At 56.6% G+C, this 17,500-nt stretch overlaps 1 protein-coding gene across 1 annotated transcript in view; it reads left to right on the top strand.

Annotated features, from left to right (window-relative positions):
* LOC121565557 (interferon gamma 1-like) overlaps positions 1-17,500 on the top strand; it is a 22,372-nt gene that overhangs the window by 3,021 nt on the left and 1,851 nt on the right. The gene's annotated exons all lie outside the window — the stretch shown is intronic.

Here is a 17,500-nt window from a genome sequence, read left to right as displayed (position 1 = left end):
TTAACCCTTTGGGCCATCAAGGTGAGCTTCCCTCCATGGGGAAGAAGACCAAGTTACTGTAGACAGATTTGGTTTAGTCTTCATTTAATATTTTATTTGTTTTGGTACTCTGCCTGTAAATTACACAAGCCACACTCGTCTACAGTGTCTAAAGGCGTCAACATGCTGCAGTTCGGCTGCTGCCTAGCCGAGCTCGACTAGGTCGAACCAAACGAGTGTGCTCACATACTCTCTTAAAAGACCTTCGCTTGAAAATCGAGAAAAAAGCGGCAATAGTACTGTTTGTCCATTTTGAGACGCCGTAGCCAGTATACGCTTCCTCAAAATAGTCAGAATTAATCTAAGATAACTCAAGAAATCTGTCGTTAATTTTGCCGTTTTTACTGAGGAGATCTTTTGTAAAAGTGAAAACATTTGCATGAGGACGAGTCGTCTCTGGTTGACAAAAGGCACTTAATTGAAGAATCCCTACTGGTAACCAATCGCTGATGAGGGGGCGTAGACTTCGGCTACCGACTTCGGCTTGCCTCAAGAAAAATCGTTGTGTGCCCGAACAACTGAAAAAAAACCTTGCAGAAGTCCAAAACGAACAAAAACGTCACAAAACGTCTTCATAATATATGCACAAACTGTTTTGAACTGTTTCGGCTGGGTCAGATTCATCGTTATAATCAGTGGCCAGTAAGGATGATTAAGTAAAACCAAATCCCTGTCTCCATCTATGGCTAATTTAGGAAAGGGATGATTTTAGCTAGCTAGCTAGCCACCGGAGGACAACGACACAACGAGATGCAACAATTTTTCTGGTAAACGACGTGTGATTGCGACGTGTAAATGTGATTGGTGTGAAGCCAAATCCAAACTGGCTTCACTTGACACTTTTTTTTTCTGGTGCTCCAGGACCAATCACAGTTGAGCTCACTCAGTTTAACTCAATGCTGATTGGCTATTACTTTTATATTTTCTTTATCAAGTGAGGCCAAATGCTCGCTGGCTTCCCTTGCATTCAATGCTACGGCCGGCAACAATGTCGTACTTTTTTTTGACCAGACAGCATCAGATAGACAGGCTACACAGACTGAGAAAGAGGGGGCGCTGTTTCTCCGGTCGGATACGTTCAGCCTCTTGAAACACAGAGAGACTAAAGACAGATTATTTTTCATTTTTTGGGGGGGGAACCTGGCTTCCCTTGGTATCCTATGGAAACCTGACCTGTTCACCGGACGTGCTACCTTGTCCCAGACCTGCTGTTCTCAACTCTCTCTCTCTACCGCACCTGCTATTTCGACCTCTAAATGCCCGGCTGTGAAAAGCCAAGTGACGTTTACTCCTGATGTACTGACCTGTTGCAACCTCTACAACCACTGTGATTATTATTTGACCCTGCTGGTCATCTATGAACGTTTGAACAACTTGGAGAACAATCTGTCCTTAAATGGCCATGTACTGTTATAATCTCCACCCCTCAGAGCCTGGTTCCTCTCTAGGTTTCTGCCTTTCTAGGGAGTTTTTCCTAGCCACCGTGCTTCTACATCTGCATCGCTTGCTGTTTGGGGTTTTAGGCTGGGTTTCTGTATATGCACTTTGTGACATCTGCTGATGTAAAAAAGGGCTTTATAAATCTAATTTGATTGATTGATTGATTGATGAGTACACACCACTACCCTGAACAGGCTGTGAGTCTAACTGCTTCAGCAGACTCCTCCAAATGCAAAAACTGTTTGAAGACATACTGTGTCTCAGTGAAAGTGGCATTCATTGATCATTTCGACCGGTTTTGAAGCGGGAGGATTGTTTCAATGAAGATGGAATACATCCAAACGGCCGCGGAGCACAGTGACTCTCTGACAGCCCAATCCCCCCAGCCCAGTCACTAACCCAGTGACTCTGACAGCCCAATCCCCCCAGCCCAGTCACTAACCCAGTGACTCTCTGACAGCCCAATCCCCCCAGCCCAGTCACTAACCCAGTGACTCTCTGACAGCCCAATCCCCCAACCCAGTCACTAACCCAGTGACTCTCTGACAGCCCAATCCCCCCAGCCCAGTCACTAACCCAGTGACTCTCTGACAGCCCAATCCCCCAGCCCAGTCACTAACCCAGTGACTCTCTGACAGCCCAATCCCCCCAGCCCAGTCACTAACCCAGTGACTCTCTGACAGCCCAATCCCCCCAGCCCAGTCACTAACCCAGTGACTCTCTGACAGCCCAATCCCCCCAGCCCAGTCACTAACCCAGTGACTCTCTGACAGCCCAATCCCCCCAGCCCAGTCACTAACCCAGTGACTCTCTGACAGCCCAATCCCCCCAGCCCAGTCACTAACCCAGTGACTCTCTGACAGCCCAATCCCCCCAGCCCAGTCACTAACCCAGTGACTCTCTGACAGCCCAATCCCCCCAGCCCAGTCACTAACCCAGTGACTCTCTGACAGCCCAATCCCCCCAGCCCAGTCACTAACCCAGTGACTCTCTGACAGCCCAATCCCCCCAGCCCAGTCACTAACCCAGTGACTCTCTGACAGCCCAATCCCCCAGCCCAGTCACTAACCCAGTGACTCTCTGACAGCCCAATCCCCCAGCCCAGTCACTAACCCAGTGACTCTCTGACAGCCCAATCCCCCCAGCCCAGTCACTAACCCAGTGACTCTCTGACAGCCCAATCCCCCAGCCCAGTCACTAACCCAGTGACTCTCTGACAGCCCAATCCCCCCAGCCCAGTCACTAACCCAGTGACTCTCTGACAGCCCAATCCCCCCAGCCCAGTCACTAACCCAGTGACTCTCTGACAGCCCAATCCCCCAGCCCAGTCACTAACCCAGTGACTCTCTGACAGCCCAATCCCCCAGCCCAGTCACTAACCCAGTGACTCTCTGACAGCCCAATCCCCCCAGCCCAGTCACTAACCCAGTGACTCTCTGACAGCCCAATACCCCCCAACCCAGTCACTAACCCAGTGACTCTCTGACAGCCCAATCCCCCCAACCCAGTCACTAACCCAGTGACTCTCTGACAGCCCAATCCCCCCAGCCCAGTCACTAACCCAGTGACTCTCTGACAGCCCAATCCCCCCAGCCCAGTCACTAACCCAGTGACTCTCTGACAGCCCAATCCCCCCAGCCCAGTCACTAACCCAGTGACTCTCTGACAGCCCAATCCCCCCAGCCCAGTCACTAACCCAGTGACTCTCTGACAGCCCAATCCCCCCAGCCCAGTCACTAACCCAGTGACTCTCTGACAGCCCAATCCCCCAACCCAGTCACTAACCCAGTGACTCTCTGACAGCCCAATCCCCCCAGCCCAGTCACTAACCCAGTGACTCTCTGACAGCCCAATCCCCCAGCCCAGTCACTAACCCAGTGACTCTCTGACAGCCCAATCCCCCAGCCCAGTCACTAACCCAGTGACTCTCTGAGAGCCCAATCCCCCAGCCCAGTCACTAACCCAGTGACTCTCTGACAGCCCAATCCCCCCAGCCCAGTCACTAACCCAGTGACTCTCTGACAGCCCAATCCCCCCAGCCCAGTCACTAACCCAGTGACTCTCTGACAGCCCAATCCCCCCAACCCAGTCACTAACCCAGTGACTCTCTGACAGCCCAATCCCCCAGCCCAGTCACTAACCCAGTGACTCTCTGACAGCCCAATCCCCCCAACCCAGTCACTAACCCAGTGACTCTCTGACAGCCCAATCCCCCCAGCCCAGTCACTAACCCAGTGACTCTCTGACAGCCCAATCCCCCCAGCCCAGTCACTAACCCAGTGACTCTGACAGCCCAATCCCCAGCCCAGTCACTAACCCAGTGACTCTCTGACAGCCCAATCCCCCAGCCCAGTCACTAACCCAGTGACTCTCTGACAGCCCAATCCCCCCAGCCCAGTCACTAACCCAGTGACTCTCTGACAGCCCAATCCCCCAGCCCAGTCACTAACCCAGTGACTCTCTGACAGCCCAATCCCCCAGCCCAGTCACTAACCCAGTGACTCTCTGACAGCCCAATCCCCCCAGCCCAGTCACTAACCCAGTGACTCTCTGACAGCCCAATCCCCCCAGCCCAGTCACTAACCCAGTGACTCTCTGACAGCCCAATCCCCCCAGCCCAGTCACTAACCCAGTGACTCTCTGACAGCCCAATCCCCCAGCCCAGTCACTAACCCAGTGACTCTCTGACAGCCCAATCCCCCCAGCCCAGTCACTAACCCAGTGACTCTCTGACAGCCCAATCCCCCCAGCCCAGTCACTAACCCAGTGACTCTCTGACAGCCCAATCCCCCCAGCCCAGTCACTAACCCAGTGACTCTCTGACAGCCCAATCCCCCCAGCCCAGTCACTAACCCAGTGACTCTCTGACAGCCCAATCCCCCAGCCCAGTCACTAACCCAGTGACTCTCTGACAGCCCAATCCCCCCAGCCCAGTCACTAACCCAGTGACTCTCTGACAGCCCAATCCCCCAGCCCAGTCACTAACCCAGTGACTCTCTGACAGCCCAATCCCCCCAGCCCAGTCACTAACCCAGTGACTCTCTGACAGCCCAATCCCCCCCAGCCCAGTCACTAACCCAGTGACTCTCTGACAGCCCAATCCCCCAGCCCAGTCACTAACCCAGTGACTCTCTGACAGCCCAATCCCCCCAGCCCAGTCACTAACCCAGTGACTCTCTGACAGCCCAATCCCCCCAGCCCAGTCACTAACCCAGTGACTCTCTGACAGCCCAATCCCCCAGCCCAGTCACTAACCCAGTGACTCTCTGACAGCCCAATCCCCCCAGCCCAGTCACTAACCCAGTGACTCTCTGACAGCCCAATACCCCCAACCCAGTCACTAACCCAGTGACTCTCTGACAGCCCAATCCCCCAGCCCAGTCACTAACCCAGTGACTCTCTGACAGCCCAATCCCCCCAGCCCAGTCACTAACCCAGTGACTCTCTGACAGCCCAATCCCCCAAACCCAGTCACTAACCCAGTGACTCTCTGACAGCCCAATCCCCCCAGCCCAGTCACTAACCCAGTGACTCTCTGACAGCCCAATCCCCCCAGCCCAGTCACTAACCCAGTGACTCTCTGACAGCCTAATCCCCCCAGCCCAGTCACTAACCCAGTGACTCTCTGACAGCCCAATCCCCCCAGCCCAGTCACTAACCCAGTGACTCTGACAGCCCAATCCCCCAGCCCAGTCACTAACCCAGTGACTCTCTGACAGCCCAATCCCCCAGCCCAGTCACTAACCCAGTGACTCTCTGACAGCCCAATCCCCCAGCCCAGTCACTAACCCAGTGACTCTCTGACAGCCCAATCCCCCCAGCCCAGTCACTAACCCAGTGACTCTCTGACAGCCCAATCCCCCAGCCCAGTCACTAACCCAGTGACTCTCTGACAGCCCAATCCCCCAACCCAGTCACTAACCCAGTGACTCTCTGACAGCCCAATCCCCCAGCCCAGTCACTAACCCAGTGACTCTCTGACAGCCCAATCCCCCAGCCCAGTCACTAACCCAGTGACTCTCTGACAGCCCAATCCCCCAGCCCAGTCACTAACCCAGTGACTCTCTGAGAGCCCAATCCCCCCAGCCCAGTCACTAACCCAGTGACTCTCTGACAGCCCAATCCCCCCAGCCCAGTCACTAACCCAGTGACTCTCTGACAGCCCAATCCCCCAGCCCAGTCACTAACCCAGTGACTCTCTGACAGCCCAATCCCCCAACCCAGTCACTAACCCAGTGACTCTCTGACAGCCCAATCCCCCCAGCCCAGTCACTAACCCAGTGACTCTCTGACAGCCCAATCCCCCCAACCCAGTCACTAACCCAGTGACTCTCTGACAGCCCAATCCCCCAGCCCAGTCACTAACCCAGTGACTCTCTGACAGCCCAATCCCCCAGCCCAGTCACTAACCCAGTGACTCTGACAGCCCAATCCCCCAGCCCAGTCACTAACCCAGTGACTCTCTGACAGCCCAATCCCCCAGCCCAGTCACTAACCCAGTGACTCTCTGACAGCCCAATCCCCCCAGCCCAGTCACTAACCCAGTGACTCTCTGACAGCCCAATCCCCCAGCCCAGTCACTAACCCAGTGACTCTCTGACAGCCCAATCCCCCCAACCCAGTCACTAACCCAGTGACTCTCTGACAGCCCAATCCCCCCAGCCCAGTCACTAACCCAGTGACTCTCTGACAGCCCAATCCCCCAACCCAGTCAGTAACCCAGTGACTCTCTGACAGCCCAATCCCCCAACCCAGTCACTAACCCAGTGACTCTCTGACAGCCCAATCCCCCCAGCCCAGTCACTAACCCAGTGACTCTCTGACAGCCCAATCCCCCAGCCCAGTCACTAACCCAGTGACTCTCTGACAGCCCAATCCCCCAGCCCAGTCACTAACCCAGTGACTCTCTGACAGCCCAATCCCCCAACCCAGTCACTAACCCAGTGACTCTCTGACAGCCCAATCCCCCCAGCCCAGTCACTAACCCAGTGACTCTCTGACAGCCCAATCCCCCAGCCCAGTCACTAACCCAGTGACTCTCTGACAGCCCAATCCCCCCCAGCCCAGTCACTAACCCAGTGACTCTCTGACAGCCCAATCCCCCAGCCCAGTCACTAACCCAGTGACTCTCTGACAGCCCAATCCCCCCAGCCCAGTCACTAACCCAGTGACTCTCTGACAGCCCAATCCCCCCAGCCCAGTCACTAACCCAGTGACTCTCTGACAGCCCAATCCCCCAGCCCAGTCACTAACCCAGTGACTCTCTGACAGCCCAATCCCCCAGCCCAGTCACTAACCCAGTGACTCTCGGACAGCCCAATCCCCCAGCCCAGTCACTAACCCAGTGACTCTGACAGCCCAATCCCCCAGCCCAGTCACTAACCCAGTGACTCTGACAGCCCAATCCCCCAGCCCAGTCACTAACCCAGTGACTCTCTGACAGCCCAATCCCCCAGCCCAGTCACTAACCCAGTGACTCTGACAGCCCAATCCCCCAACCCAGTCACTAACCCAGTGACTCTCTGACAGCCCAATCCCCCAGCCCAGTCACTAACCCAGTGACTCTGACAGCCCAATCCCCCAACCCAGTCACTAACCCAGTGACTCTGACAGCCCAATCCCCCAGCCCAGTCACTAACCCAGTGACTCTCTGACAGCCCAATCCCCCAGCCCAGTCACTAACCCAGTGACTCTCTGACAGCCCAATCCCCCCAACCCAGTCACTAACCCAGTGACTCTGACAGCCCAATCCCCCAACCCAGTCACTAACCCAGTGACTCTCTGACAGCCCAATCCCCCAACCCAGTCACTAACCCAGTGACTCTCTGACAGCCCAATCCCCCAACCCAGTCACTAACCCAGTGACTCTGACAGCCCAATCCCCCCAGCCCAGTCACTAACCCAGTGACTCTGACAGCCCAATCCCCCCAACCCAGTCACTAACCCAGTGACTCTGACAGCCCAATCCCCCCAGCCCAGTCACTAACCCAGTGACTCTGACAGCCCAATCCCCCAACCCAGTCACTAACCCAGTGACTCTGACAGCCCAATCCCCAGCCCAGTCACTAACCCAGTGACTCTCTGACAGCCCAATCCCCCAACCCAGTCACTAACCCAGTGACTCTGACAGCCCAATCCCCCAACCCAGTCACTAACCCAGCGACTCTCTGACAGCCCAATCCCCCAACCCAGTCACTAACCCAGTGACTCTCTGACAGCCCAATCCCCCAGCCCAGTCACTAACCCAGTGACTCTCTGACAGCCCAATCCCCCAACCCAGTCACTAACCCAGTGACTCTCTGACAGCCCAATCCCCCAACCCAGTCACTAACCCAGTGACTCTGACAGCCCAATCCCCCAACCCAGTCACTAACCCAGTGACTCTCTGACAGCCCAATCCCCCAACCCAGTCACTAACCCAGTGACTCTCTGACAGCCCAATCCCCCAGCCCAGTCACTAACCCAGTGACTCTGACAGCCCAATCCCCCAACCCAGTCACTAACCCAGTGACTCTCTGACAGCCCAATCCCCCCAACCCAGTCACTAACCCAGTGACTCTGACAGCCCAATCCCCCAACCCAGTCACTAACCCAGTGACTCTCTGACAGCCCAATCCCCCAACCCAGTCACTAACCCAGTGACTCTCTGACAGCCCAATCCCCCAGCCCAGTCACTAACCCAGTGACTCTGACAGCCCAATCCCCCAACCCAGTCACTAACCCAGTGACTCTGACAGCCCAATCCCCCAACCCAGTCACTAACCCAGTGACTCTCTGACAGCCCAATCCCCCAACCCAGTCACTAACCCAGTGACTCTGACAGCCCAATCCCCCAACCCAGTCACTAACCCAGTGACTCTCTGACAGCCCAATCCCCCAACCCAGTCACTAACCCAGTGACTCTCTGACAGCCCAATCCCCCAGCCCAGTCACTAACCCAGTGACTCTCTGACAGCCCAATCCCCCAACCCAGTCACTAACCCAGTGACTCTCTGACAGCCCAATCCCCCAGCCCAGTCACTAACCCAGTGACTCTCTGACAGCCCAATCCCCCACCCAGTCACTAACCCAGTGACTCTCTGACAGCCCAATCCCCCAACCCAGTCACTAACCCAGTGACTCTCTGACAGCCCAATCCCCCAACCCAGTCACTAACCCAGTGACTCTCTGACAGCCCAATCCCCCAACCCAGTCACTAACCCAGTGACTCTGACAGCCCAATCCCCCAACCCAGTCACTAACCCAGTGACTCTGACAGCCCAATCCCCCAACCCAGTCACTAACCCAGTGACTCTCTGACAGCCCAATCCCCCCAGCCCAGTCACTAACCCAGTGACTCTCTGACAGCCCAATCCCCCCACCCAGTCACTAACCCAGTGACTCTCTGACAGCCCAATCCCCCAACCCAGTCACTAACCCAGTGACTCTGACAGCCCAATCCCCCAGCCCAGTCACTAACCCAGTGACTCTGACAGCCCAATCCCCCAACCCAGTCACTAACCCAGTGACTCTGACAGCCCAATCCCCCAACCCAGTCACTAACCCAGTGACTCTGACAGCCCAATCCCCCAACCCAGTCACTAACCCAGTGACTCTGACAGCCAATCCCCCCAACCCAGTCACTAACCCAGTGACTCTCTGACAGCCCAATCCCCCAACCCAGTCACTAACCCAGTGACTCTGACAGCCCAATCCCCCAACCCAGTCACTAACCCAGTGACTCTCTGACAGCCCAATCCCCCAACCCAGTCACTAACCCAGTGACTCTCTGACAGCCCAATCCCCCAGCCCAGTCACTAACCCAGTGACTCTCTGACAGCCCAATCCCCAGCCCAGTCACTAACCCAGTGACTCTCTGACAGCCCAATCCCCCAACCCAGTCACTAACCCAGTGACTCTGACAGCCCAATCCCCAGCCCAGTCACTAACCCAGTGACTCTCTGACAGCCCAATCCCCCAACCCAGTCACTAACCCAGTGACTCTCTGACAGCCCAATCCCCCAACCCAGTCACTAACCCAGTGACTCTGACAGCCCAATCCCCCAACCCAGTCACTAACCCAGTGACTCTCTGACAGCCCAATCCCCCAGCCCAGTCACTAACCCAGTGACTCTGACAGCCCAATCCCCCAACCCAGTCACTAACCCAGTGACTCTCTGACAGCCCAATCCCCCAACCCAGTCACTAACCCAGTGACTCTGACAGCCCAATCCCCCAACCCAGTCACTAACCCAGTGACTCTCTGACAGCCCAATCCCCCAACCCAGTCACTAACCCAGTGACTCTCTGACAGCCCAATCCCCCAACCCAGTCACTAACCCAGTGACTCTCTGACAGCCCAATCCCCCAACCCAGTCACTAACCCAGTGACTCTCTGACAGCCCAATCCCCCAGCCCAGTCACTAACCCAGTGACTCTCTGACAGCCCAATCCCCCAGCCCAGTCACTAACCCAGTGACTCTCTGACAGCCCAATCCCCCAGCCCAGTCACTAACCCAGTGACTCTCTGACAGCCCAATCCCCCAGCCCAGTCACTAACCCAGTGACTCTCTGACAGCCCAATCCCCCAGCCCAGTCACTAACCCAGTGACTCTCTGACAGCCCAATCCCCCAGCCCAGTCACTAACCCAGTGACTCTCTGACAGCCCAATCCCCCAGCCCAGTCACTAACCCAGTGACTCTCTGACAGCCCAATCCCCCAGCCCAGTCACTAACCCAGTGACTCTGACAGCCCAAATCCCCCAGCCCAGTCACTAACCCAGTGACTCTCTGACAGCCCAATCCCCCAGCCCAGTCACTAACCCAGTGACTCTGACAGCCCAATCCCCCAACCCAGTCACTAACCCAGTGACTCTCTGACAGCCCAATCCCCCCAGCCCAGTCACTAACCCAGTGACTCTGACAGCCCAATCCCCCCAACCCAGTCACTAACCCAGTGACTCTGACAGCCCAATCCCCCAGCCCAGTCACTAACCCAGTGACTCTCTGACAGCCCAATCCCCCCAGCCCAGTCACTAACCCAGTGACTCTCTGACAGCCCAATCCCCCAACCCAGTCACTAACCCAGTGACTCTGACAGCCCAATCCCCCAACCCAGTCACTAACCCAGTGACTCTCTGACAGCCCAATCCCCCCAACCCAGTCACTAACCCAGTGACTCTCTGACAGCCCAATCCCCCAACCCAGTCACTAACCCAGTGACTCTGACAGCCCAATCCCCCAACCCAGTCACTAACCCAGTGACTCTGACAGCCCAATCCCAACCCAGTCACTAACCCAGTGACTCTGACAGCCCAATCCCCCAGCCCAGTCACTAACCCAGTGACTCTGACAGCCCAATCCCCCCAACCCAGTCACTAACCCAGTGACTCTGACAGCCCAATCCCCCAGCCCAGTCACTAACCCAGTGACTCTCTGACAGCCCAATCCCCCCAACCCAGTCACTAACCCAGTGACTCTGACAGCCCAATCCCCCCAACCCAGTCACTAACCCAGCGACTCTCTGACAGCCCAATCCCCCAACCCAGTCACTAACCCAGTGACTCTCTGACAGCCCAATCCCCCAGCCCAGTCACTAACCCAGTGACTCTCTGACAGCCCAATCCCCCAACCCAGTCACTAACCCAGTGACTCTCTGACAGCCCAATCCCCCCAACCCAGTCACTAACCCAGTGACTCTGACAGCCCAATCCCCCAACCCAGTCACTAACCCAGTGACTCTCTGACAGCCCAATCCCCCAACCCAGTCACTAACCCAGTGACTCTCTGACAGCCCAATCCCCCAGCCCAGTCACTAACCCAGTGACTCTGACAGCCCAATCCCCAACCCAGTCACTAACCCAGTGACTCTCTGACAGCCCAATCCCCCAACCCAGTCACTAACCCAGTGACTCTGACAGCCCAATCCCCAACCCAGTCACTAACCCAGTGACTCTCTGACAGCCCAATCCCCCAACCCAGTCACTAACCCAGTGACTCTCTGACAGCCCAATCCCCCCAGCCCAGTCACTAACCCAGTGACTCTGACAGCCCAATCCCCCAACCCAGTCACTAACCCAGTGACTCTGACAGCCCAATCCCCCAACCCAGTCACTAACCCAGTGACTCTCTGACAGCCCAATCCCCCAACCCAGTCACTAACCCAGTGACTCTGACAGCCCAATCCCCCCAACCCAGTCACTAACCCAGTGACTCTCTGACAGCCCAATCCCCCAACCCAGTCACTAACCCAGTGACTCTCTGACAGCCCAATCCCCCAGCCCAGTCACTAACCCAGTGACTCTCTGACAGCCCAATCCCCCAACCCAGTCACTAACCCAGTGACTCTCTGACAGCCCAATCCCCCAGCCCAGTCACTAACCCAGTGACTCTCTGACAGCCCAATCCCCCCACCCAGTCACTAACCCAGTGACTCTCTGACAGCCCAATCCCCCAACCCAGTCACTAACCCAGTGACTCTCTGACAGCCCAATCCCCAACCCAGTCACTAACCCAGTGACTCTCTGACAGCCCAATCCCCCAACCCAGTCACTAACCCAGTGACTCTGACAGCCCAATCCCCCAACCCAGTCACTAACCCAGTGACTCTGACAGCCCAATCCCCCAACCCAGTCACTAACCCAGTGACTCTCTGACAGCCCAATCCCCCAGCCCAGTCACTAACCCAGTGACTCTCTGACAGCCCAATCCCCCAACCCAGTCACTAACCCAGTGACTCTCTGACAGCCCAATCCCCAACCCAGTCACTAACCCAGTGACTCTGACAGCCCAATCCCCAGCCCAGTCACTAACCCAGTGACTCTGACAGCCCAATCCCCAACCCAGTCACTAACCCAGTGACTCTGACAGCCCAATCCCCCAACCCAGTCACTAACCCAGTGACTCTGACAGCCCAATCCCCAACCCAGTCACTAACCCAGTGACTCTGACAGCCCAATCCCCAACCCAGTCACTAACCCAGTGACTCTCTGACAGCCCAATCCCCCAACCCAGTCACTAACCCAGTGACTCTGACAGCCCAATCCCCCAACCCAGTCACTAACCCAGTGACTCTCTGACAGCCCAATCCCCCAACCCAGTCACTAACCCAGTGACTCTCTGACAGCCCAATCCCCAGCCCAGTCACTAACCCAGTGACTCTCTGACAGCCCAATCCCCCAGCCCAGTCACTAACCCAGTGACTCTCTGACAGCCCAATCCCCCAACCCAGTCACTAACCCAGTGACTCTGACAGCCCAATCCCCCAGCCCAGTCACTAACCCAGTGACTCTCTGACAGCCCAATCCCCCAACCCAGTCACTAACCCAGTGACTCTCTGACAGCCCAATCCCCAACCCAGTCACTAACCCAGTGACTCTGACAGCCCAATCCCCCAACCCAGTCACTAACCCAGTGACTCTCTGACAGCCCAATCCCCCAGCCCAGTCACTAACCCAGTGACTCTGACAGCCCAATCCCCAACCCAGTCACTAACCCAGTGACTCTCTGACAGCCCAATCCCCCAACCCAGTCACTAACCCAGTGACTCTGACAGCCCAATCCCCCAACCCAGTCACTAACCCAGTGACTCTCTGACAGCCCAATCCCCCAACCCAGTCACTAACCCAGTGACTCTCTGACAGCCCAATCCCCCAACCCAGTCACTAACCCAGTGACTCTCTGACAGCCCAATCCCCAACCCAGTCACTAACCCAGTGACTCTCTGACAGCCCAATCCCCCAACCCAGTCACTAACCCAGTGACTCTCTGACAGCCCAATCCCCCAACCCAGTCACTAACCCAGTGACTCTCTGACAGCCCAATCCCCCCAACCCAGTCACTAACCCAGTGACTCTGACAGCCCAATCCCCAACCCAGTCACTAACCCAGTGACTCTGACAGCCCAATCCCCCAACCCAGTCACTAACCCAGTGACTCTGACAGCCCAATCCCCCAACCCAGTCACTAACCCAGTGACTCTGACAGCCCAATCCCCCAACCCAGTCACTAACCCAGTGACTCTGACAGCCCAATCCCCCAACCCAGTCACTAACCCAGTGACTCTGACAGCCCAATCCCCCAGCCCAGTCACTAACCCAGTGACTCTGACAGCCCAATCCCCCAACCCAGTCACTAACCCAGTGACTCTGACAGCCCAATCCCCCAACCCAGTCACTAACCCAGTGACTCTGACAGCCCAATCCCCCAACCCAGTCACTAACCCAGTGACTCTGACAGCCAATCCCCCAACCCAGTCACTAACCCAGTGACTCTGACAGCCCAATCCCCCAACCCAGTCACTAACCCAGTGACTCTGACAGCCCAATCCCCCAACCCAGTCACTAACCCAGTGACTCTGACAGCCCAATCCCCCAACCCAGTCACTAACCCAGTGACTCTGACAGCCCAATCCCCCAACCCAGTCACTAACCCAGTGACTCTGACAGCCCAATCCCCCAACCCAGTCACTAACCCAGTGACTCTGACAGCCCAATCCCCCAACCCAGTCACTAACCCAGTGACTCTGACAGCCCAATCCCCCAACCCAGTCACTAACCCAGTGACTCTGACAGCCCAATCCCCCAACCTAGTCACTAACCCAGTGACTCTGACAGCCCAATCCCCAACCCAGTCACTAACCCAGTGACTCTGACATCCCAATCCCCCAACCCAGTCACTAACCCAGTGACTCTGACAGCCCAATCCCCCAACCCAGTCACTAACCCAGTGACTCTGACAGCCCAATCCCCCAACCCAGTCACTAACCCAGTGACTCTGACAGCCCAATCCCCCAACCCAGTCACTAACCCAGTGACTATGACAGCCCAATCCCCCAACCCAGTCACTAACCCAGTGACTCTGACAGCCCAATCCCCCAACCCAGTCACTAACCCAGTGACTCTGACAGCCAATCCCCAACCCAGTCACTAACCCAGTGACTCTGACAGCCCAATCCCCCAACCCAGTCACTAACCCAGTGACTCTGACAGCCCAAACCCCCAACCCAGTCACTAACCCAGTGACTCTGACAGCCCAATCCCCCAACCCAGTCACTAACCCAGTGACTCTGACAGCCCAATCCCCAACCCAGTCACTAACCCAGTGACTCTGACAGCCCAATCCCCAACCCAGTCACTAACCCAGTGACTCTGACAGCCTAATCCCCCAACCCAGTCACTAACCCAGTGACTCTCGGACAGCCCAATCCCCCAACCCAGTCACTAACCCAGTGACTCTGACAGCCCAATCCCCCAACCCAGTCACTAACCCAGTGACTCTCGGACAGCCCAATCCCCCAACCCAGTCAGTAACCCAGTGACTCTCGGACAGCCCAATCCCCCAACCCAGTCACTAACCCAGTGACTCTCTGACAGCCCAATCCCCCAGCCCAGTCACTAACCCAGTGACTCTCGGACAGCCCAATCCCCCCAACCCAGTCACTAACCCAGTGACTCTGACAGCCCAATCCCCCCAACCCAGTCACTAACCCAGTGACTCTGACAGCCAATCCCCCAACCCAGTCACTAACCCAGTGACTCTGACAGCCCAATCCCCCAACCCAGTCACTAACCCAGTGACTCTGACAGCCCAATCCCCCAACCCAGTCACTAACCCAGTGACTCTGACAGCCCAATCCCCCAACCCAGTCACTAACCCAGTGACTCTGACAGCCCAATCCCCCAACCCAGTCACTAACCCAGTGACTCTGACAGCCCAATCCCCCAGCCCAGTCACTAACCCAGTGACTCTGACAGCCCAATCCCCCAACCCAGTCACTAACCCAGTGACTCTGACAGCCCAATCCCCCAACCCAGTCACTAACCCAGTGACTCTGACAGCCCAATCCCCCAACCCAGTCACTAACCCAGTGACTCTGACAGCCCAATCCCCCAACCCAGTCACTAACCCAGTGACTCTGACAGCCCAATCCCCCAACCCAGTCACTAACCCAGTGACTCTGACAGCCCAATCCCCAACCCAGTCACTAACCCAGTGACTCTGACAGCCCAATCCCCCAACCCAGTCACTAACCCAGTGACTCTGACAGCCCAATCCCCCAACCCAGTCACTAACCCAGTGACTCTGACAGCCCAATCCCCCAACCCAGTCACTAACCCAGTGACTCTGACAGCCCAATCCCCAACCCAGTCACTAACCCAGTGACTCTGACAGCCCAATCCCCAACCCAGTCACTAACCCAGTGACTCTGACAGCCCAATCCCCCAACCCAGTCACTAACCCAGTGACTCTGACAGCCCAATCCCCCAACCCAGTCACTAACCCAGTGACTCTGACAGCCCAATCCCCCAACCCAGTCACTAACCCAGTGACTCTGACAGCCCAATCCCCCAACCCAGTCACTAACCCAGTGACTCTGACAGCCCAATCCCCCAACCCAGTCACTAACCCAGTGACTCTGACAGCCCAATCCCCCAACCCAGTCACTAACCCAGTGACTCTGACAGCCCAATCCCCAACCCAGTCACTAACCCAGTGACTATGACAGCCCAATCCCCCAACCCAGTCACTAACCCAGTGACTCTGACAGCCCAATCCCCCAACCCAGTCACTAACCCAGTGACTCTGACAGCCCAATCCCCAACCCAGTCACTAACCCAGTGACTCTGACAGCCCAATCCCCCAACCCAGTCACTAACCCAGTGACTCTGACAGCCCAATCCCCAACCCAGTCACTAACCCAGTGACTCTGACAGCCCAATCCCCAACCCAGTCACTAACCCAGTGACTCTGACAGCCCAATCCCCCAACCCAGTCACTAACCCAGTGACTCTGACAGCCCAATCCCCCAACCCAGTCACTAACCCAGTGACTCTGACAGCCCAATCCCCCAACCCAGTCACTAACCCAGTGACTCTGACAGCCCAATCCCCCAACCCAGTCACTAACCCAGTGACTCTGACAGCCCAATCCCCCAACCCAGTCACTAACCCAGTGACTCTGACAGCCCAATCCCCCAACCCAGTCACTAACCCAGTGACTCTGACAGCCCAATCCCCCAACCCAGTCACTAACCCAGTGACTCTGACAGCCCAATCCCCCAACCCAGTCACTAACCCAGTGACTCTGACAGCCCAATCCCCCAACCCAGTCACTAACCCAGTGACTCTGACAGCCCAATCCCCCAACCCAGTCACTAACCCAGTGACTCTGACAGCCCAATCCCCCAACCCAGTCACTAACCCAGTGACTCTGACAGCCCAATCCCCCAACCCAGTCACTAACCCAGTGACTCTGACAGCCCAATCCCCCAACCCAGTCACTAACCCAGTGACTCTGACAGCTCAATCCCCCAACCCACTCACTAACCCAGTGACTCTGACAGCCCAATCCCCCAACCCAGTCACTAACCCAGTGACTCTCGGACAGCCCAATCCCCCAACCCAGTCACTAACCCAGTGACTCTGACAGCCCAATCCCCCAACCCAGTCACTAACCCAGTGACTCTCGGACAGCCCAATCCCCCAACCCAGTCAGTAACCCAGTGACTCTCGGACAGCCCAATCCCCCAACCCAGTCACTAACCCAGTGACTCTCTGACAGCCCAATCCCCCAGCCCAGTCACTAACCCAGTGACTCTCGGACAGCCCAATCCCCCAACCCAGTCAGTAACCCAGTGACTCTCGGACAGCCCAATCCCCCAACCCAGTCACTAACCCAGTGACTCTCGGACAGCCCAATCCCCCAACCCAGTCAGTAACCCAGTGACTCTCTGACAGCCCAATCCCCCAGCCCAGTCACTAACCCAGTGACTCTCGGACAGCCCAATCCCCCAACCCAGTCAGTAACCCAGTGACTCTCTGACAGCCCAATCCCCCAACCCAGTCACTAACCCAGTGACTCTCTGACAGCCCAATACCCCAGCCCAGTCACTAACCCAGTGACTCTCTGACAGCCCAATCCCCCAACCCAGTCACTAACCCAGTGACTCTCTGACAGCCCAATCCCCCAACCCAGTCACTAACCCAGTGACTCTCTGACAGCCCAATCCCCCAACCCAGTCACTAACCCAGTGACTCTCTGA

Source organism: Coregonus clupeaformis, unplaced genomic scaffold, assembly GCF_020615455.1.
Source record: "Coregonus clupeaformis isolate EN_2021a unplaced genomic scaffold, ASM2061545v1 scaf1354, whole genome shotgun sequence".
Classification (NCBI taxonomy): domain Eukaryota; kingdom Metazoa; phylum Chordata; class Actinopteri; order Salmoniformes; family Salmonidae; genus Coregonus; species Coregonus clupeaformis.
Note: the sequence above shows the minus strand (reverse complement) of the source record. Positions and strands in the feature narration are given on the sequence as shown.